This window comes from Periplaneta americana, chromosome 13 (genome assembly GCF_040183065.1).
Source record: "Periplaneta americana isolate PAMFEO1 chromosome 13, P.americana_PAMFEO1_priV1, whole genome shotgun sequence".
NCBI lineage: Eukaryota > Metazoa > Arthropoda > Insecta > Blattodea > Blattidae > Periplaneta > Periplaneta americana.
The window spans coordinates 152,022,859-152,046,313 of NC_091129.1; the positions used below are offsets into that span (position 1 = coordinate 152,022,859).

General features: G+C 35.1%; 1 protein-coding gene and 1 non-coding gene across 2 annotated transcripts in view; one reads left to right on the plus strand and one right to left on the minus strand.

Moving 5' to 3' along the window:
• Sema2a (Semaphorin 2a) overlaps window positions 1–23,455 on the plus strand; it is a 704,754-nt gene that overhangs the window by 14,250 nt on the left and 667,049 nt on the right. The window lies entirely within an intron of this gene.
• On the minus strand, window positions 5,969–6,041 carry TRNAT-GGU (transfer RNA threonine (anticodon GGU)). The gene has a single exon. It is a non-coding gene; the product is annotated as a tRNA-Thr (tRNA).

Consider the following 23,455-nt stretch of genomic DNA (forward strand, 5'->3'; position numbering starts at 1 on the left):
ACCGGAATTAATTAATTTACTATATTATCGGTATAATTAAAAAAAATTGGCGTTTTATTTACGTAACTTAGGTAAATGTTCTACTTTCCAAGATATATTAGGATAATAATGTGTGTTTGTAAAAACAATTTCGAATATCTTAAGCTTAATTTTCGTCATAAATTCCAGATTCTATGTCGTGAGTCAAGGAATATTTTATTCTTGGGTGTTCTATCAATGCCAATGGTATTTCGGTCTCCGAAAAGTCCATTTGTAGACATGAAAGCATTCATATGGACGAATGTAACATATTTTGTGCGAGATCGTGCATATTTGCTTGGTTTCCGCACAAAACCAATCCGAGGAAAGTCTAAAATTCCACATTCAGTATTCCCAACCTAACACACATAACAATTTCCCCCTTCTTACCGCTTAAGTGACATATTGATTTTACTGCTTTAGGCTTTTAACATATTATTTTTAGAGACGTTCAATACTGTGTAGTAATAATTATAAATTGGAAACTTACCACTGCAATTTCACCTAAATTGCACTGTTAATTATTGTTTTTAAATATTTGCAAAAATTAAGTAAACTCTACAACTCCACTAAAGTTACTGCATTCGTGATGCAAGTAACATTAAGGAAGCCGTGAAAAAATCAACAAGATTCCAGACTCATCATAGACTGGGGGGGAAAAAAAAAGACAGACGTATATCACGGCCTGCTGGAGTATAGTAAGCACAGAAAACATTTTAAAGCAAATTTGCCGTCATTGAATAGAAACCAAGATGGAGATTTCATCGCAACTAATTAGAAATTCCTCTTTCAGGTATGTAATAAACGATCTTCGCACAAAATAATGTACGATACACGAGCGGTATGTCTTCTTTCAATTCTCGGAAATTAAAAAAGCTCAACTACTTTTCGCTTTTTCAGACTTTTCCTCGAACATGAAAACTTCAACATATCGCTCTTGTAACGCATGTTACTATTACATTACCAATATGGTTGCCATAACGACCAAAGGTGACTGAGGTTGCAGTTTTGCAGCAGAAATTATATCTAGCCCTCTCTCCACTAGTATTATTTACGTCGATGATCACGCCAAATGCCAACAATTATTGTCTTTTTAATCATATTACGATTGAGATGGAAGTGTACATGTACACTATCTTTTATCACACGGTTCCTTGCTCCTACTAATGCAGAGCTCATTGCCATATTACTACTGAAAACTTCTGCAAATATAAATAACTATAAATAACTAAAAAAAATATCACTAACAAAATACTAGTGGAGACATTTATGGACAACAAGAGATACTGAACTTGAAGTTATCTCAACTGTTAGTTACAAGATCTGATAAATCTACGATGAAAGAGTAATGGAACGGATATATATATATATATATATATATATATATATATATATATATATATGATAAAAAGCCACCGGCGTGGCTCAGTCGGTTAAGGCGCTTGTCTGCCGGTCTGAAGTTGCGTTCGGGCGCGGGTTCGATTCCCGCTTGGCCTGATTACCTGGTTGGGTTTTTTCCGAGGTTTTCCCCAACCATAATGTGAATACAAGGTAATCTATGGCGAATCCTCGGCCTCATCTCGCCAAATATCATCTCGCTATCACCAATCTCATCGACGCTAAATAACCTAGCAGTTGATACAGCGTCGTTAAATAACCAACTAAAATAAAAAATATATATATGATAAATCTACATTTAACTTTTCGGAAAACCATGAAAGTTATCAGTGCAGTTATATTTGAAGAGTCCACTGCAAGAATGATGGATGTCACTTTCTTGTCGAAAATGAACCAAGACTGTCAATACATAACTTAAGACATATAGAATGTGCATAGAGAATTGTATGGCATTAACACTGATAGTCATTGTCCAGTAATTATTGGAAAATCACAATTCACTCGTGCGTTAATTATCAGAATTTAGTTATCACTTCCTCTAAAGCGATAACAACACCACCTCCTTTCTTTGTAGGCGACTCATCCGCAGATCAGTCAGTAAATATATTTGGAGTGAGTAATACATATACCAGCATATATTTTATCCACTATTGGCGCTAACTTCAAAATGACCGGAATATTTGGTAATGTTTGGAGTAAAGATAACGATAAAGTAGGTAGTTCGCGACGGGAAACCTCGCAATACAAAAAACAATGGAAAATACGTGTGGAATCATTGAGCCACGCCGACATCGCTGAAGAGCACCATACAACTCAACAAGCTGAGGAATATGCCTTCAACTTCGACAGAGTAAGCTTTGAGCGCTAAGCATTTCAAACTTTCAATTGCTTCTCCTGAAAAATGTATTCCAAATGACATCTATCATTCTTGCAGTGGGCTCTTCATTTATAAGTGAAGTTAAGAAACTGACAGTTAACTGAGGTGTACGAGAAACCGGGCATTAAACATACATGTAAACCTTGTAGGTAGTTTAGTGTGTGATTAGCAATCAAGTTTCCAACAGACCCTGTTGCTCTGCTTTTACTAGTGATTAGCAACGTCCTCCTGACGTGTTATTGTGGTTTACTTAACTTTTCCTTTCTATTTTTTATTTACAGTATAACTTGGTTATAACGACATCCGAGGGACCTTAAACATTACGTTGTTACTATATAAACGAGTTTCGTAGTAACCGAAATTCACATTATCAATCTAGTGAGGTGGAAAATGAAAAATAACAAATTTAATTAGACTAATTTTAGATTTATGTATTGACGTTTAAGCCTACAATGAACATAATAAAATACACGTAGGCCCACAATTATAAATACAGTATTCTGTATTAAAACAGTTTGTTCCGTACTCACCAAACTACTTTACTGAGGAGTGAAGTAATCAGTCATTTTACCCTGTTGTCTTCTACTTGCCCAATGCACACTTTCTAGGGATAAATTACGTTCTATGTTCATAATTTCAGTTGCAATTTCACTGGTCCCTTCCCTAGCTTCATAGAACATGTTCATAATTTTAATGACTTCTAAAGCGTCACTCACTTCTTCTAGTGGTCATACTGCGATAAAATGCATGCACTTAGTGAAAACTTCCTGTCGAAACTGATCTAATACCGCATGAATTCGGGCAGTTTACAATGGGGTGGGGAATCCGCCTGCATTCCAGAGGTCTATGACAGAAGGAGACTGTAAAGAATTTGTCAGGGTCAGATTTCAACAAAATATTTCTTAAAATACTTTGGTTCTTAGAAGTTCTTTTTCCAAACTGAGGTTGAAAATGACGTTATATGCGAGGTAGACGCATATGCGTTTGTCGTATTAAGCAAGGTAGGAAAGCATATGTCTTATGGGGAATTAGTTGGGACCACAGATTATTTGACGTTATAGGCGAGGTTTCGCACAAAACGAGGTCGCTATAACCAAGTTCTACTGTATCAGTCTTACTAATAAACCGTGTATAGTTTTATACGAGACTTATGCAGAGTTGAGACAGAAAACGTTACTAATAAACCGTGAATAAGCTATGGACGTATAAACAGGCTGTAACTATACAATGGGAATTGCTTTGCAGTAGTTATATACACGAAACCCCTTGTTTAAGCGTTCTATATAGGGAAAAAATGGCCGCCCCTCTAACAGCTGTTCGTATCGACTGTAATTTTATGATGATGGTTACCTTGTAACCACAGAGGAACAAACCAAAGATCATAGAATTATTAGAATAATATTGCTGTAGCTTGTACTCTTTGACCAAAATGTAGTGTGGTAATCGATTAGAGCCAGTTGTACTATCGATAATTAACACGCCACACTAGAGCGCTCTACCGGATCCAGTAGAAAACCTAAGATATTCTATTACCTTTCGTAACGAAGTAATGACGAAACTGTGACGTAGCTGTGTAACAGTTATACTGTTATACACGACGTATGTAGTGATTATTAGTAAGGAATTTGCACACGACTTATAAACGAGCTACTCATTGTATAAGTATAAGACAGTTAAACGTCTGTATATAGAGTTTTTATTAGTAAGACCGTATATAGATTTAATCAGTGAACCGCTGTACACTGGACTCAGACAAATAACCTAGAGGCTTGGAGCTCACATAGTTATTCCATCGTTCTCGATACTCATTTCGAGGACACGGGATATCGCACTTATTTTTCCCCTTCCCAACTTCCTCTCTCGTCATTTGTCACTGTCACTGTGTTTTCCATCACATTAGCGAATGACCTCCAAAGTCCATGGCTCTTGATTGATCAAGTGACCTCCAAACCAGTCGACCTAATCCGCTACGTATTGTTACGTCTCGCGTTGTCCGCGTTATGGCTGTAGAGGCGGACTTCGTGTTTGTCGTTGAGTAGCCCTACATTAGGCGTCGCGCCGCGCCTTGGGAGGAAGATGATTATCATAAGGATGGTGTCGCCTCATCTCCATGCTGCGTGCATTAGCAGCTCGCTGTTCTTCCCCGTCCATTACCGCGCTATTAGTTGAGTCTACTGAATTGAAGAACCTCTCTGGAACGGATGCCGCGCAGTGAAGCTGTCTGTTCCCTCGGAATGACTTGTGAGGTGTGAATGAAGAGGAAATATTTGATGAACTTTGAAGGTCCTACTCAATCCTTTTATTTCGAACTCTAAGCGAAATTTGAAAAAAAAAAAAAAAAAAATCGAAATAACGAAAATTCGAATTAACCAGAAAAATATGTTTTTTTTTTATGTAGAAAATTCATATCAGTAAAAGAATTACAGTCGCTTTCCGATAATTCTTGGTAATTAATGCACGAACTTCCGCAAAATATCGAAAATCACGGATTGTCCGCAAAATTTTTTATTATTATTTAAGTCGATGCGCTACTGAAATTTCTAAAATCAACAATTTTTCAGCTAGAGAGTTGAAATTTTTACTGAATATGCATATCAATATCATAATTACACATTGTAAATCTCAATCTTTTCTCATAAAGACTTTAAAAAAAATATTTTTTTTTTTCAATATTCCTAGTGAAAATCCTATGTCTAATATACATATAAATATAATCAATTTTTTTCTTAAAGGTTACACTGCATATTGTGCAATGGAGCATTAGAAATGCCCTACTCTAATTTGTTCATTCGTGTGTGTGTATATATATTAATGAAAGAATTAAGTGCATTCATTCATACACAATTATACAAACTCATGTACACAAGATCCTTCGCACCAGCCTGTACGGCCGTTCGTGCTATAATTATGCACAGTTTGCATTTTCAAAGAAAGCAAAAGAATACTATTAATAATAAAATAGTTAACATTAATTATCACAGTTATAACTAATCTAATTTCATATTAAATTTCACAAAAATAATAAAAATGAAATAAATGTAAGTTATGAAAGAAAAAAAAACACAATGAAACACACACACACACACACACACACATATATATATATATATATATATATATATATATATATATATATAAACAATTCAATTCAATTCCTTATTAAAATTGCAATAAATAATCCAAATAATAAGTATAAATGTAAAACATAAAAAACATATACACACGCTACAAATAAATATATATATATATATAAATACCGGGTGTTTCAGACCACCCATATCAGCCTTTTTTTTTATCGAAAACTATGTCACACTGGTTGTTCATAAAAAAAATTTTGATCACCAAAACCCATGCATAGAATCGATTGATGGTAGTTTCATTTCCCGTAAGAAACTGGAAGTAGGGCTACCTGTGGTTAACTTCGATATTTCAAATTAGAACATGGGTCATTAAAAGGTACCGTTGGAAACTACTTTCAAAAAGAAACAACTTTTACTGAAACTTTATTTTTCTAACTTTTATTGTTTACTCACAAAGTAACAAAAATAGTATCTTCTGAGAAATGCTGTATGTTGTATACTCGTATGTATAGGCTACAATTTCCTCGTTGAAAATCAGGTTTTCAGGTATTGGTCTTCTGTGAAGCTGATTTGAATAATTTCAAGGTAAAAATTGTTCCGGGGCCGGGTATCGAACCCGGGACCTTTGGCTGACCGCGCCAACGCTCTACCGTCTGAGCTACCCAGGAACGTACCAGACACAGGCTCAATTTTTCTCCTTTATATCCACATAACTCAAGCCGGCTGGCAAGACATCAAAGAACTAACATTTAGAGCACACAAACTCTGTGATTTCACTTGTGGTTTTTTGTTAACGAACAGTGGCGTATATTATGCAAATCATACTTTCAGATAATAGCTCCCTGTGAAACTGATTTGAATAATTGCAAGAGAAAAATTGTTCCGGCGTCGGGTATCGAAGCCGGGACCTTTGGCTTAGCGCACCAACGCTGTACCGCTTAGCCAAAGATTTTGAGTTTACTGAGCATGCGTAGTTTATTATAACTGGAACTTGGAAAATTCAGATGGCTCAAATTTTGTTTCTTGGTCTGTACAATTATAGAGATTTCGTTCATTTCAAAGTTTTTGACTGGTGGATATGGGGAAGATCACGGTACGAAATACGTTAACAGTGGCAACGACCTTTCTCTGTTTCACTATCTGTCGATCGCTATGAAGCATAAGAATAGAATTATATAACAGACTACGTTGGAGATGAAAACTGTACACCGTCCGAAACCTGAAAAAGTTAAATTTCAACGTACAGGTTTAAGGGTATATGTACGTGAACGACCACAAATATTATCTGAAAATGCAGACTCTAAATTTCTAAAATTTTATAAGAAAATGAATTCACAGTTGGACAAAAATTACAAGATACCACAACAAGATTTATTAGAACTTAAATATCTGATAAAAGTATAAAAAAGGTTACTAATAATATTTTTCAAACCAGTTTTATCAGAGTATGAAAAACAAAACAAAACAAATTCAGCAGTTACATCATTTCGTAACCATAATGTTGTTATGGTATCTCTGACATCTTTAATATTTTTCCTGCACGTAATAAAAACTTATTTCTGAAAAGTATACTATTCTCAGACATGTAGAGTTGTTTATTGTAATATAATTAATGTTTTATTTGTCCTATATAAAATATATTAAAATTTACATAATGTTTTGTGACCTAATTGTTCTATTTTCAAAGAAATGGGCATTATTGTAGTCTATCTTTTGCATAAATGCATGTTAAATTAGTGTACAAAATTTCAGAATTCTATCTGTAATGGTTGTGGAGCTATGAAATAATATGTGTGAAAATTTTCAAATTTTGAAAAATTTAATTTAAAGTAAAAAGTGAATTTTAAAAATTATTATTAGTAATCTTTTTTATACTTTTCTCAGATATTTAAGTTCTAATAAGTCTTGTTGTGGTACTTTGTAATTTTTGTCCAATTGTGAGTTCATTTCCTTATAAAATTTTAGAAATTTAGGGCCTGCATTTTCTGAAAATATTTGTTGTCATTCACGTATATATATCCTTAAACCAAATTTCTTTTTTATCACAAACAATTCTTCATGAAAGCCTTCATGTCTCTACTTAAATGTATGTATGTATGCATTTATTCACACTGCAGTGGGTATATACCCGGTGGCAGTGGTAACTAATTACACTCAATAATGACAATAATAAGCTTATTAATTAAAAATACAATTAATAATAATACTAATAATTAATACTGACAATAATTAATAATAATAATAATAATAATAATAATAATAACAGGGAATATCCTAAATTAAATGAAGCACGATCACTTAAAATAACATTTAAAATAAGTCTAATTTGTACCTTAAACCTAAGTTCGAACTAAAACCCACGAGTATGATATGTTCATATTTGCACAAGTACCATTCAACATTACACTCATTTCGCTGTCAACTCACTCACTGCACTGGAACTACGACACATTTCACTGATTCTATCCTGATTTCACTAACACTTCAAAAACATTTCACAGTTCAAATACTTTGCACTGCCACTTTAAACTATAAAGCTTCACTGACAGGAACACGTTTCACTTACACAACACACTTCACTGACACAACACACTTCACTGATACAACACTTCAATAACAAAATATCATTTACAACCTTTAAATACTGTGTATAATTACCGTCTATTAGTAAAGTCCTTAAGCCTATTTTTAAATACATTTTTGGTTGTTGGTAAAGCCTTTAGTAAGTCTGCAGTCTGCAGTCTTAAGACTTGTATCAGAACATTCGGCTTGGGAACCTGATTGATCGGCCGTTCTGCTGGGAGTTGAGCAAATGGGAGAGGAAACGGGAGACATTTAGGAAATCTTCCCCAAAATCATTTTTATCCTGTAAAAATTCAGTCGCAATAATCCAGTGTTTGAACCGGGTATCCAGGTTGGAGAACCGTTACGATATTCATCCAACAAATGCCCCCCCCCCGCCCTTTCTAATTACATGCATGCAGCAAAATAAAATGTTTCCATCAAGCGCACAAAGCATACCTGCACCGGGGGTTGCCTGTGTGATAAATATTTGTACTGTCAATGTGGTCAGCGTGGTTCTCTGGTGCTTTATTGGTAATTTGTTGTATGACGGCTATTACAAAACCAGGGGGAAGCCTTGACAAAGAGACAGCCTCATATTTGTTTATGCACTTTTTTTTCGCCATTGTTTAATAAATATGCAGTGCCCAAAAGGGCAGGTCGCATTAATTCAATTACTGCAGTATATAAACTCTTTCCGGGCGGTCTTGTACCTCTGAGATTATTTATCTTGACTGCACGAATTTCGTGATGTATATTAACTTAGGAACTGTGGAGGGAATTAGGGGAACATGCCTGTCCCAATGGGTTCGTCAACCCGATCGTAACGCAGGGCTGCAGCAATAAATCCGTCAGTGCTGTCTGTGTGTCTCGTATTTTCACTGCTATCACAATGCTCTCAACTCGGTTTGTACTTGTGTACCTAAGAATGTTCATCTCCCTATTGTCTAGCGGCCTGTGTATAAAAATAAAGTTTATTTTTGGCATCGTCTCGTGTATAACTTCCCATTTAAAATACAATACAAGGTGCTTCAATATTTGTGTCACCAATTAATTAATTTCTGTTTCATTTACTGTGAAGTTACGGGCCAGATATATGCCGAAGTATCTGGATTGACGATAGCATCTCGATGACTAGAAGTGATACCTCTGATCTACAAAAATTATCACTTACTTTAACTACACTTTTATTTATTCATAGAATAAAAAGGCCATATGACTTGGTTAAGAGAGAAGTTTTATATAATATTCTTATTGAATTTGTTATTCCCAAGAAGCTTACTTACTTACTGGCTTTTAAGGAACCAGGAGGTTCATTGCCGCCCTCACATAAGCCCGAAATTGGTCCCTATCCTGAACAAGATTAATCCAGTCTCTATCACCATATCCCACCTCCCTCAAATCCATTTTAATATTATCTTCCCATCTACGTCTCGGCCTCTCTAAAGGTCTTTTTCCCTCCGGCCTCCCAACTAACACTCTATATGCATTTCTGGATTCGCCCATACGTGCTACATGCCCTGCCCATCTCTAACGTCTGGATTTAGTGTTTCTAATTATATCATGTGAAGAATACAATGCGTGCAGTTCTGTGTTGTGTAACTTTCTCCATTCTCCTGTAACTTCATCCCTCTTAGCCCCAAATATTTTCCTAAGCACCTTATTCTCAAAGACCCTTAACCTATGTTCCTCTCTCAAAGTGAGAGTCCAAGTATCACAACCATAAAGAACAACCGGTAATATAACTGTTTTATAAATTCTAACTTTCAGATTTTTTGACAACAGACTGGTTGATAAAAGCTTCTCAAACGAATAATAACAGGCATTTGCCATATTTATTCTGTGTCTAATTTCTTCCCGAGTATCATTTATATTTGTTACTGTTGCTCCAAGATATTTGAACTTCTCCACCTCTTCGAAAGATAAATTTCCAATTTTTATATTTCCATTTCGTACAATATTCCCGTCACGAGTCATAATCATATACTTTGTCTTTTCGGGATTTACTTCCAAACCTATCTCTTTACTTGCTTCCAGTAAAATTCCCGTGTTTTCCCTAATCGTTTGTGGATTTTCTCCTAACATATTCACATCATCCGCATAGACAAGCAGCTGATGTAACCCGTTCAATTCCAAGCCCTCTCTGTTATCCTGGACTTTCCTAATGGCATACTCTAGAGCGAAGTTAAAAAGTAAAGGTGATAGTGCATCTCCTTGCTTTAGCCCACAGTGAATTGGAAACGCATCTGATAGAAACTGACCTATACGAACTCTGCTGTACGTTTCACTGAGACACATTTTAATTAATCGAACTAGTTTCTTGGGAATACCAAATTCAATAAGAATATCATATAAAACTTCTCTCTTAACCGAGTCATATGCCTTTTTGTTTCCCAAGAACCTAGTTTGGTTAATTAAAATGTGCCTCAGTGAAACCTACAGCAGAGTCCGTATAGGCCAGGTTCTGTGAGACGTTTTTCCAATTCACTAAAGCAAGAACATACACTATCACCTTTACTTTTTAACTTTGCTCTAAAATATACCATTAGCAAAGTTAAGAAAAACAGAGAGGATTTGGAATTGAACGGGTTACATCAGTTGCTTGTCTATGCGGATGACGTGAATATGTTAGGAGAAAATCCACAAACGATTAGGGAAAACACGGTAATTTACTTGAAGCAAATAAAGAGATAGGTTTGGAAGTAAATCCCAAAAGACAAAGTATATGATTATTCTTCGAAGAGGTGGAAAAATTCAAATATCTTGGAGAAACTACCTAGTGAAGGATACACTGCAAGGAATGATGAACGGGAGTAGAGTTCGGGGCAGAAGAAGAATATATCAGATGATACACGACATTAAGATAATATATAGATCATATGCGTAGACTAAGGGAAAGGCAGAAAATAGGAAAGACTGGAGAAAGCTGGGTTTGCAGTGAAACACTTGCCATGGGGAGAACACTTATGTATGTATGTAGGCCTATGTATGTATGTATGTACTGGGTGTTCATTTCAAAGTGTGTCATGACGTCACTGTTGTGAGTCAGCGATTTGAAGCGAGTTTCAGCTTTTATGTCAGAGAAGTTGCCTATTAATCAAGGCGTTCAATCTGAACTTGAGAACGTGTACGGTATAACTTGAATGTCGTAGCAACAGATGGCGGTCTGTAAAGTCTGTGTGCTACCATAACCTCTTTCGAACTGTCTTTGCGCGGGCAAGTCGTACGCAGGGTATTTGTTATCATCGATTGCGTACGGCAACATTCCACAACACAAATCAAAATGCTCCGTGTCCATGTTGACCGTCCAAGTTTTTGTTAACAAATACGTAAGTAATCGTCTTAACCCTCTCCCCATATCCCGACAGTAAGAAAAAAAACTCACTTCAGTACATTTACCAAACACTTCACATTCTTGCCACTACTGGCGTTACCGTACGTATCGGTAAGTAATCTTCAGAATGAACGCCGTACTTGCTAGGCAACTTCTCTCGCATTTAGGTAATACGCCTCTGCGGAAGTGTAGGAAGATTGAATTCTCTAGGCTCATCGGCTAGCCACATGACGACATACAGCGAGCCATGACACATTTTGAACTGAACACCCAGTATGTATCAATTAATTAATGAAAACTATTTTGTAGAATTACACGGTAAACATAACTAATTTTGAGAGTAAAGGCCCATTCACAATGAAAATTAAACATAACCGTAACATAAACACAGAAGTTTGCGCCCAGGCTACCAAATGGGATCATTCACAATGATTCACATAAGCATTAATATAAACATTACCGTAAGACGTTAACATGAAAGTTTGCAAACTCCAAACTTTCATGCTTATGCTTACGTGATTTGCAAACAGAACACAATCGTGGAGCGCTGAAGTATACGACAGAATATGAGGAAATGGGGTCGTTGTTATGTTTCCATGGTTACCAAGTATGTTTGCTGTTATGTTTATGTTCCCATCGTGAATGGTGGTATGACTTCTTGATTTTACTGTAACGTTAAGTTAATGCTTACGTTATGTTTAATTTTCATTGTGAATGAGCCTTAAATGTTACGCTTTCTCTTGTGTATATCGTCTCTTTTCCTGTAATAACTCCTATGTGCAAAATATAAAATTTTTCAGTAGGAAAAAAAAAACACATTTATTCATCCTATGGCAGCCGTATATAGGAGATTGTGAATTCTTACATTTTCGAAACAAAGAAATATAATTACATATAGGAGATTTTATTATTTGCTATATCACTATTTAAGTTATTTAATAGAGTAAAAATCTGAAAATCGATAAATATGTTACAGAGGAGTTATTGCAGGAACAACGACGATATGCAGAAACGATATGGACAGAATTCATCCATTAATAATAATAATAATAATAGTTTTATTTTCCCTGGCAGAGTTAAGGCCATCAGGCCTTCTCTTCCACTCAACCAGGATCAAATCACATACAGAAAAATACATACCGATATACAAATATTAACTTAAAAATAATAATAATAAATATAATAAAGTAAAAAAGTGAGATTGAATACATATACACAATCAGTCAGTTAGGTTGTGATAAATTGCTAGATGCATATAAACAGTCAGAAAGATAAACTGCACGCCCGAAATCACTTTTTTCCAATAATAGGAATGCTGAAAACTTATAATATTTTAGCCCATTTTGATATCTACTGTAATATGAGTATATTGTTTTGTCAATGATTCTTCTGTGGCAACGTATAATTCAGTTTCTCTGCAGAAAATAATGAAGTAGGGTTATATGAAACGCGTGTACAAGCTTGCGTTGAAATTTCTTGCTTAAAGATTTTTTTAGCCCGCAGTAACTGGTGTGTGAGTGTACGCAATTCTTTGTGATGTCATCGTTGTGCGGGTGGAGGGAGCTTTAGGGACAGGGTAATGAGAGAGACAAACCTACGGTTAACTGATTTATTTTAATCCCCACAAGGGGGATATAAAATGAATTACAATAGTAGCGGTACCTGCAGTGGTTTGGGGTGGGGGTGTCGCAACAAAAGCGCCACGTGGTGGGGGTGGTGCGGGCTATTGCCCCCCTCCGGGACAGATAAACCCGTCGGTGTTGTAATGCTGAAATATGGTCAGCACACCAAGCCCGGGGATTAGCAGAGGGCTTTTTAAAAAACCAAAAATAAAGCCAATCGGCAAATTTTACGGGAAATGGAGTAAATATGGTACCGTCCGCTCCTCTAACCCCCTTCCTTCCTTCCTCCGGCTCTCTTCAATCCCATATGTGAACAAGAGGACGAAAATCCGTTTATTGCGCGCTCTATTTTATTACGTCATTTAAGAGACCAGAGATTTTGCCTATCACAACAGCCAGAAGCTTTTTTTCCCCCGACAAACTGCACCAAAATATTTTCTTTCAATTTAAATCGATTTTATTGCTAGTTAATTACCAGTCACAGTGTAAATTTTTAACACATTGTATAATAGCCGCCACGGTGGTCTACAATCCTGGACTTACAATCTGTGGATCCGTGTTCGATTCCCGGTGTACCCCTGTATAACTTGTGCTGGGGAAGCCTATGGTTCAGGTAACACAGGGGAGTTACAATTCTCCTGTGGCATCTCATCTCATTTCATATCTCATCTCGTCTCATCTCATCTGGTCTCGTCTCGTCTCATCTCATCTGGTCTCGTCTCATCTCATCTCATCTGGTCTCGTCTCGTCTCATCTCATCTCGTCTCATCTGGTCTCGTCTCATCTCATCTCGTCTCATCTGGTCTCGTCTCGTCTCATCTCATCTCGTCTCATCTGGTCTCGTCTCATCTCATCTCATCTGGTCTCATCTCGTCTCATCTCATCTCGTCTCATCTCATCTCGTCTCATCTGGTCTCGTCTCATCTCATCTCATCTGGTCTCATCTCGTCTCATCTCATCTCGTCTCATCTCATCTCGTCTCATCTGGTCTCGTCTCATCTCATCTCGTCTCATCCGGTCTCTTCTCATCTCATCTCGTCTCATCTGGTCTCGTCTCGTCTCATCTGGTCTCATCTCATCTCGTCTCATCTGGTCTCGTCTCATCTCATCTCGTCTCATCTGGTCTCGTCTCATCTCATCTCGTCTCATCTGGTCTCGTCTCGTCTCATCTCATCTCGTCTCATCTGGTCTCGTCTCGTCTCATTTCATCTCGTCTCATCTGGTCTCGTCTCATCTCATCTCATTTCATCTGGTCTCGTCTCATCTCGTCTCGTCCCATCTCATCTCATCTGGTCTCGTCTCGTCTCATCTCATCTCGTCTCGTGTCTCATCTCATCTCGTCTCATTCTGGGCAGCGATTCTGTCGGGAAATTGGTCTACAATCTACACAACTGGCTTCATATAGGTCAATGACAAAAATTCAAGTACCCACCATATAGGCCTATATATATATATATATATATATATATATATACTGTGAATATATATAATGTGAATTCTATATAAAAATGTATGTAAATGTGAATTCCATATGAAACATACTAACAGCACTTCGTCACCGGCGTGGCTCTGTCGGTTAAGGCGCTTGCCTGCCGATCTGAAGTTGCACTCGGGCGCGGGTTCGATTTCCGCTTGGGCTGATTTCCGAGGTTTTCCCCAACCGTAAGGTGAATGCCAGGTAATCTATGGAGAATCCTCGGCCTCATCTCTCCAAACACTATGTCGCTATCGCCAATCTCACTGACGCTAAATAACCCAGTAATTGATATAGCGTCGTTAAATAACCAACTTAAAAAAACAGCACATCAATTCTGCAGTGCCTGGGAAAAGTGACATAAGTCAGTTTCCACACCTCCTTTTTTGATAATTTATTGACAACTTACACTGATTTATGTCGATTTGATTTTTTTCTCTATGAATTATTGTAATGGGAGAAATACTTATGTCTCTGTTCCCAAGCGAGCAGATGTTCCGTAAGTTGTCGATAAATTATCAAAAAAGGGTTGTGGAAACTGACTTATGTCACTTTTCCCAGGCACTGCAGAATTATCACTGTAGTTTTATGTGATATTACGAAATAACTCTCGGAATATTTCTGTATCATTCGCAGAACAAGACTTTTATTTAAAAAAAAAGAAACAAAAAAAAAACAAAAAAAAGGCAGTTTTATGTAGGTACTCCTCAAACCACATTCAGAATGTTTGAGTAGCATCACATTCTTCGTAACTATGGGCCATATTCATAGACATTCTTAGCGCGGGCTTCCGGTGGATGATCAGCGAACAAACGTTTTTCGTATTCATAAACCAGTGTTAGCGATATGATATGACATGAATTCTGTACAAGTAATCAGTCGATAGCCGGGGCTAGTTTAGCACGCTCGTAGCGCGGGCTAGCGAAATGTCTATGAATAGCACTCTATAAGTTTAAGGATGTGATAAGTTATTAGCTATTCTCATTTCCCTACTATTGCAAGATGATGACGATGATGATGATATTAATGATAACAATAACAATAGTAGTAGTAATAGTATTGTTATATCGTATTATTCTAACGTATAATAATAATAATAATAATAATAATAATAATAATAATAATAGTAGAAGTAGTAGTAGTAATAATAATATTGTTATATCCTATTATTCTAACGTATTATTATTATATTACCAATATATAATTAATAATAATAATAATAATGATAATAATAATAGTTTGTGCATAAAAGAAAGAAACAAACTTCACGTAAAATCCGTCGAAAGTGAACTTCGGTTCTGGTTAAAATAAACTAAAACACGAGTTTTCCGAATTTAATCAATGAGAAGCAACTCCTAAAGGCCGCTGCATCAGATAAGAATTATTATTGTTATTATTATTAGTTTCGTAGTGGAAGTGATGTTGCTGAAAAAGGTAGAAGTACTGAATGTCTTCCACAGTGTAGTATGTAAGAATCTCTGTAGGCTAAATCTAAATTTCTATGCATTCAGCGAAGTCAACTTCATTCGTCCTAACACGTGCCATCCGGTGAAAGCTTTAAGCAGAGGGAAAGTTTTCCGTTTGTAAACAGATAATTAAACAGGCGGGTTCGAGTCTCGCAAAAGTTTGAGCTCCTCCTGATACGTGCGGAGGGTTCGTTGCAACTCTTCGCCCAATTGAATTAGATTTTTACTTTTACCTGTCAGATCTTTCCGACCGAGCAAGGGAGGGGATTGTCACTCACGACATGTTGGTATGCCTGTCGCGGCCCGCTGGTGTCACCACTCTTAGTGACGCACCTTGCGTCATCCGAGACGAGGGGCTATGAGACAGATACCGGGTGAACATTAAGTATGGTCTCCCTTAAAACCAAAATTAAATTTAGGCCCTATACAGTGAGTTTGAAACAAAATGTTAGAAAAGATTGGATAGGTATAAGGTACCAGTAAAAATAGAGTGACCCGTAAGTTATATCATCAATTTGAAGGGATTAATCTTTGACATATCTCAAACAGAAAAGTTTATTAAAATTTTGCTCGTTTTCCTCCTACGTTTCGGGGAAAAAATAAGTGAAACGTTTAATAACGTATTATAAGAAAATATTGACTGAATTCCCAATATCCTCAGTGAATTCAAGAGAGCTGTGAATTCTGATGATAAATTATTGAACCAATTTTAGTTTTGTTCCTTAAATTTGCAGAAATATGGTCCGAACAAATGTAAAGTTTTTTTCCTTCGAGCAATTTAAAATTGTATGGAACCGTATCAACGCTGTAGAAGGTTATTGTCTGGAATCAGTAGATTCCTACAGCTTGCGTATACTTTTGGTAGAGCAACGGAGGAGAGATCAAAAAATGTAAACATAAACGATAATTGCTTTTCAAGGCAGCTCTGGAAATTTGCTTTCTCTTATTTAAGTTTACCGCCGAATTATTTCATATTCATATGTAGGCCAATTGATTTTTAATTAATTTTTGCTTCCTCCTGAGAAATTATTTTCTGTGAAGTCATAAAGGAGATTTAATAAAATCAACGACTTACACCATTTAATCAATTTAGTCACCTATACAAAAATATACAATATATATCAAGCAGATCAATTCAATTTAGAAGCATAAACAAAATATCTTACTTACTCATGGCTGTTAAGAAACCCTCAGGTTCATTGCCGCCCTCACATAAGCCCGTCATCAGTCCCTATCCTGTGCAAGACTAACCTAGTCTCCATAATCACATCCCACCTCTTTCAAATCTATTTTAATATTATCTTCTCATCTACGTCTCGGCCTCCTCAAATGTCTTTTTCACTCCGGCCTCCGAACTGACACTCCATATGCATTTCTAGATTCGCCCATACGTCCTACATGTTCTGCCCATCTCAAACGTCTGGATTTAATGCTCCCAATTATGTCAGGTGAAGAATAAAATGCGTGCAGTTCTGCGTTATGTAACTTTCTCCATTCCTCTTAGCCCCAAATATTTTCCTAAGAACTTATTCTCAATCACCCTTAATCTCTGTTCCTCTCTCAGAGTGAGAGTCCAAGTTTCACAACCATACAGAACAACCGGTAATATAACTGTTTTATAAATTCTAACTTTCATATTTTTTAACAACAGACTAGATGACAGAAGTTTCTCAGCCGAATAATAACAGGCATTTTCCATATATATTCTGCGTTTAATTTCTTCCTGAGTGTCATTTATATTTGCTGCTGTTTCTCCAGGATATTATAATTTTTCCCCTTTTCGAGGGATAAATCTCCATTTTTTATATTTCAATTTCGTACAATATTCTGGTCACGAGACATAATCATATACTTTGTCTTTTCGGAATTTACTTCCAAACCTATCTCTTTACTTGCTTCAAGTAAAATTTCCGTGTTTTCCATAATCGTTTGTGAATTTTCTCAATTTTCTCCTAACATATTCACGTCATCCGTGTAGACAGAAAGCTTATGTAACCCGTTCAATTCGAAACCCTCTCTGTCATCCTGAACTTTCCTAATGGCATATTCTAGAGCGACTTCGCTCTAGAGTTAACATTATATGAATGGAGTTAATTCAGTTTAAAAACATATACAAACAATACATCAGTTGAGCTATACAAAAATATACAATAGGCCTACACAGCAAGCAATTTATTTCTCAATTTACAATTATAATAGTGCATTATACAACGAGCCTATAATGGTAGTAATTAAGACGCGAGTACGTTTGTGAAACGAGCGCAAGCGAGTTTCATAATTTTCATACGAGCGTCTTAATTACCATTATAGCCAATTTTCATACGACTTTTTATGCTCGACCATATTTCTAACTTGAAATTATTCATAAGTATTCATGTTATTCTTATCTGACTGGGGAGCGGAACTGACCTTGTGCAATATCTCGCAAATTGTGAGATGTGCGCAGACACGAAAGTATTGATTTTTCCGAGGAACAAGTTTCATTGACCTTGATATAATCTAGATAGTAAAATGAATATTAATCTTGATATAACCTGGAAATTGGTTTAGACATTGAAAAACGAGATAACAGATTGAATTTATTTGAATATTATTTACAATTAACGCTAATTATTATAGTAACAGAACATAACCTTCTGCGACAGTATTGGATTTCCAGCCTCCGTGACGTTTCGCTAGTTTTCTTTCGATTGCCTATCCGAGAATAATAGATACTTGCGCTTTCATATTGCTTTCTGATTGGTGGCAAACCTGAACTTCAATGAATAGGTGTGCTTTAATGAGGTCCATTAAAGGTCTGCTACCAGGTGTATAATTACTACATTTCGGCATGGTCGAGCATAAAATTATTTGCTGTAAAGTCATATAGGCCTAGGAGGTTTCATAAAATCAACGACGATAATACAATTTAATCAGTTTAGTTAACTATAAAAAATATACGATATACAGTATATCAAGCAAATCAATTCAATTTACAAACATAAACAAACATCAATTGAACTAATTCATTTTACAAACATATACATGCAATACATGAATTGAGCTATACAAAAATATGCAATACACAGAAAACAGATTATTTCTCAATTTACAATTATAAACAATTTGTCAGTTGAGCTAAACATAAAATATACAATATATAGCTAGAAGATTAATTCAATTTACGTCATATGCACTTCATCAATAATATATTTTTGTAACCTTCAAAGAAGGACTGGCTAAATGCTTCTCTTGTTATGTATCTGTTAATACACTGTAAGGAATCCGCTATTGGTACATATCTACAGTAATATGCATTGGGAAATTATTACGAAAATGAGGCAAATGTTCCAGTTTATTACGTTTCATGACAATGGATTTCCTTCTGATTCTGTAATAATTTACCAAAATTTTAAGATCATAACAGGTATTTGTTCAAGCTTATATGCTGATTAAAGGTGTTGCGAACCTGTATTTCCTTAATAATTATGAAGTAATATGAAATACTTTGCTTAGAGTTTTACGTACAATTGTTATCCGAATATTTTGATTCTTTCTTTGAGTTTGATTTCCTCCCTACCTCTATTGTAAAAATGACAGCAATTATCTTTCTTTCTCGTGATGTATAAGCAGCCTTAAAATATTGAAGTTAAATGCAAATGAATGGAAAGGATATATTTTTTACTCTGCTTGGAGCAATGTTTCGATTCAGACATTCCATTAGTTTAATTAAAAGAATTGTTTTCCTTCTCGTAATAATATAGACCGATAAGCTGTCTTTTCACGTTTTGGGTGTCTTTCTGCCAGTCATTTTGTGTGCAATAATAATCCCTTGTCTTGTGGTCTCGAGATGTGTAATAAAACGTTGTCTTCTTGTATATATTATACTCGTAATATTCTTTGACACTCATAAGACAGGCCTATGTCTATCTTGAAACCAGTTCAATATTTGCCAATCTCATTGTATATGGAACCTGGTGGGCTATAACACGAAAACAGAACAACGGAAGAAATTATGCGGGTGTCTTGAGTTCTTGTACTTCACTGTGGAGTTATTCTGCTAAGGGTAGTGGGGATACATAATTTAATAGAGTGCATGGAGGAAAAAAGTCTTCACTTTCCATAATATAGAACATGGCTTTGTATAGGCTTCTTGTAATGTTTCTGAAAACTCTTTTTTGTGAAGCATGGTTTCACAATGTCACAGCTTTGCATTGCAGTCCATTCCAGCCAGATTTACATTTCGTGTTTTTACTTTCTATATACATTTTATATTTGTATTTATGTATATACGTGTCGAATGATTTCAAAAATAGTTGTTTCATTTCTTTCGCCCCTATTTCTAATGATATACCGACAGGTGATCTAAAAATTTGTATTGAATGAAAATTTGTACGTAGAAGAAGATCGATAAGAGATGGTATTATTTAAAAAGGCGAAAAGGCATTCCGCAAAAGAGAAAAATGTTTTAATACATGAGGCACTCGGAATACAAATGGTGCAAATCCAAAAATTAAACAGTTGCTAATTTAGGATTTAATAAATACATCGGTGTCAGATCGTTCTATATTAATATTAAAATGAATCTATTATTTAAGTGTTTGGCAATAGATAGTAGCACTTTACCAGAACCCTGAAACAGATTGCCATTTTGTCACAAGACAAGTTGTACAAGTCCGCCTCACTTAGCAAAATGTGCTTTTTAATTTGCGGTTTGTTCTTTCGTTCATTAATTAATGTTATTTTCATTTGTGCGAGTAAATATTGTTAAATTATATGAATCAATATAAATGGAGTTGTCGGAACCTGATGCAACTGGAAGCAAGTGAGATTCTAAAAATTAAAGTAAAGAAAAAAAAAACAATTCAAGTAATTAGTTATGTATTAGTTACGTTATGGTTATGTTGCAAGAGGCCATATTAATTTTATTTACGAAGTTACATTTGATCATATCTTAAAAACAAAGACAACTGCAAACAGATCACGATTAAAATCGTACAACATACGTATAAAATTAAAATATGACAGAAGCATCTTTCCGACAGTTACCGTGTTACACGCGCTGAAGATGATAAAAATGAAATATCAATTCCATGAAATTTTAATATATATTTTTTTGGTTGTTATAACTGTGTTTCATTTTGATTTAAGTAACTTCTCAAGTGATAAACTGTTGTTCTTATGTGTGTAGATTATGATAAAATTATTAATAAAATATCATATAATAGTAATATGCGTTACAATGGCGGTATGTTGAAGTTTTCATGTTCGAGGAAAAGTTTGAAAAAGCGAAACGTAGTTGAGTTTTTTATTTCCGAGAATTGAAAGAAAACATACCGCTCGTGTGTCGTACATTATTTTGTGCGAAGATCGTTTATTACATGCCTGAAAGAGGAATTTCTAATTAGTTACAATGAAATCTCCATCTTGGTTTCTGTTCAATGACGGCAAATTAGCAAAACAAAAATATCTATCTTCAACATTGTTGCTTTAAAATTTTTTTCTGTGTTTACTATACTCCAGCAGGCCGTGATATACGTCTGTCTTTTTTTCCCCCAGTCTATAAATGCGAACTTAAAACAAACGGCTTCCTTAATGTTACATGCATCACGAATGCAGTAACTTTAGTGGAGTTGTAGAGTTTACTTAATTTTTGCAAATATTTAAAAAGCAATGATTAACAGTGCAATTTATGTGAAATTGCAGTGGTAAGCTTCCAATTTATAATTATTACTATATTGAACGTCTCTAAAAATAATATGTTAAAGGCCTAAAGCAGTAAAATCAATATGTCACTTAGGCGGTAAGAAGAGCGAAATTAATATGTGTGTTAGGTTGGGAATACTGAATGTGGAATTTTAGACTTACCGCGGATTGGTTTTGTGCGGAAACCAAGCAAATACGCACGATCTCGCACAAAAGTAACTTACATGAAAACAGAATAGAATAGGCCTATGTCTTTTTCCGGGACATTATTGTAATTATAGTTAATACTGATAGAGAATTGTTAAAATTCTATAACAAGTGAAAGTCATAAGCTACTGATTATTTTAATGTACACTGACAATATTTCCATGTGAAAAATTTCCGGCATTTGGCAGCAGACAAGTGAAGCAAATCCATGATTTATTTGTCATTATTTAATTTGAGCCATTAATTTTGTTTAAGGTATTTTTATTCCTATGGCATAGGTGAGTTGAAAGGGTATTTTGTGTTTATAAATAAATGTACATTCATGAAAAATTGTTCTACTGATTTTTGTATTTTGTTTTTCTAAAACAATGAATATCTCACAAACAGTTTCTGTGGACTTGCACCACTTGTATTCTGAGTGCCTCATTTATAGAAATAAACAAACAGAAAATGTAAATAGAATTGATGTATCGACAGTTCCATTAAAATTAAGAATTATCGATCTAAGTAGGGGAAGAAAGTAGGTTTCCCGACTAAAAGATAAGAAAGTAAATACATATTCGTAAATGCAGTTGGTCAGTAGGTATTGATTGAGCGTTCTCTTGAGGCGTATGCATTTCTTCGTTTACTCGGTTGAATCTTTCGTTAACACGATGAAAATTATGGTGATTTTTTTGTCTAACTTGTAGTTATTCTGTAGCAGCAGTACAGAAATGGATATTGGTAAAGTGAAAGTTTATAAAAAGACATGAACTTCCTTTATTGCAGAGCTGTACAAGCAGGTTTTGCTAAAGGAAAGAATAAAGCAGAACACGTAGAAGTGGTAGATTACGTGGGGAAAAGAAGAAAATTTCTACGTGGATAGAAAGCATAGGAGATAGGAAGAAGAATTGAGGGAACAAGAAAATATGACATGAAAGGAAATGTAACGTGAGAAGGGAGAGAGGCTTAGAAAATACCAGTAAAAGAAAGAAGTGTATGAAGTGACTGACTATCCGCATAGAGGACTGGGGAAATATTGCTCGTGTAAGTTAATGTAGAGGCAGGACCGAAAACTTGGGAAAGAGAGTAAAAGAGAGAGATCTCAACAAATTTATGTCATGAATTTGAAATTTGAGTGTTTCTTTTTCTCCTCTCAACTCGGGGAGAATAATAAAATGGTAGCCCATGAAGTTTACAAACTTTCGTACTTCATTTATTCTGTTCGAACACATCATCAGCATGGCCTTCTTATTAATACTATTACTTTGACATTATTTTCTAATAGAAATGTCTTTCTTTCGTTTTTCAATTCTTTTCTAATTTCTTTCTTTCCTTTTTTCTTTCTTTCATTTCTTTTTTCTTTTTTTCATTTCTTTTTTCTTTTTATCTTTCTTTCCTGTTTTCTTTCTTTCTTCATTTCTTTCTTTTCTTTTTTCTTTTATTTATTTTTTTTCAATTTCTTTTTTTTCTTTCTTCATTTTTATTTATTTCCGTTTTTCGTTCTTTCTTTTTTTTCCTTTCTACCTTTTAATTCTTTTTTCTTTCTTTCTTCATTCTTTTCTTTCTTTCTTAATTTCTTTCTTTCCTTCCTTCTTTCTTCCTTTCCTCCATTCTTTCTTTCTTTTCTAATTTCCTTCTTTCCTACTTTATTTCCTACTTTCATTCTTTCATAATTTCTTTCTACCATTTTCTTTTTCTTTCTTCATTTTTATTTATTTCCGTTTTTCGTTCTTTCTTTATTTTTCCTTTC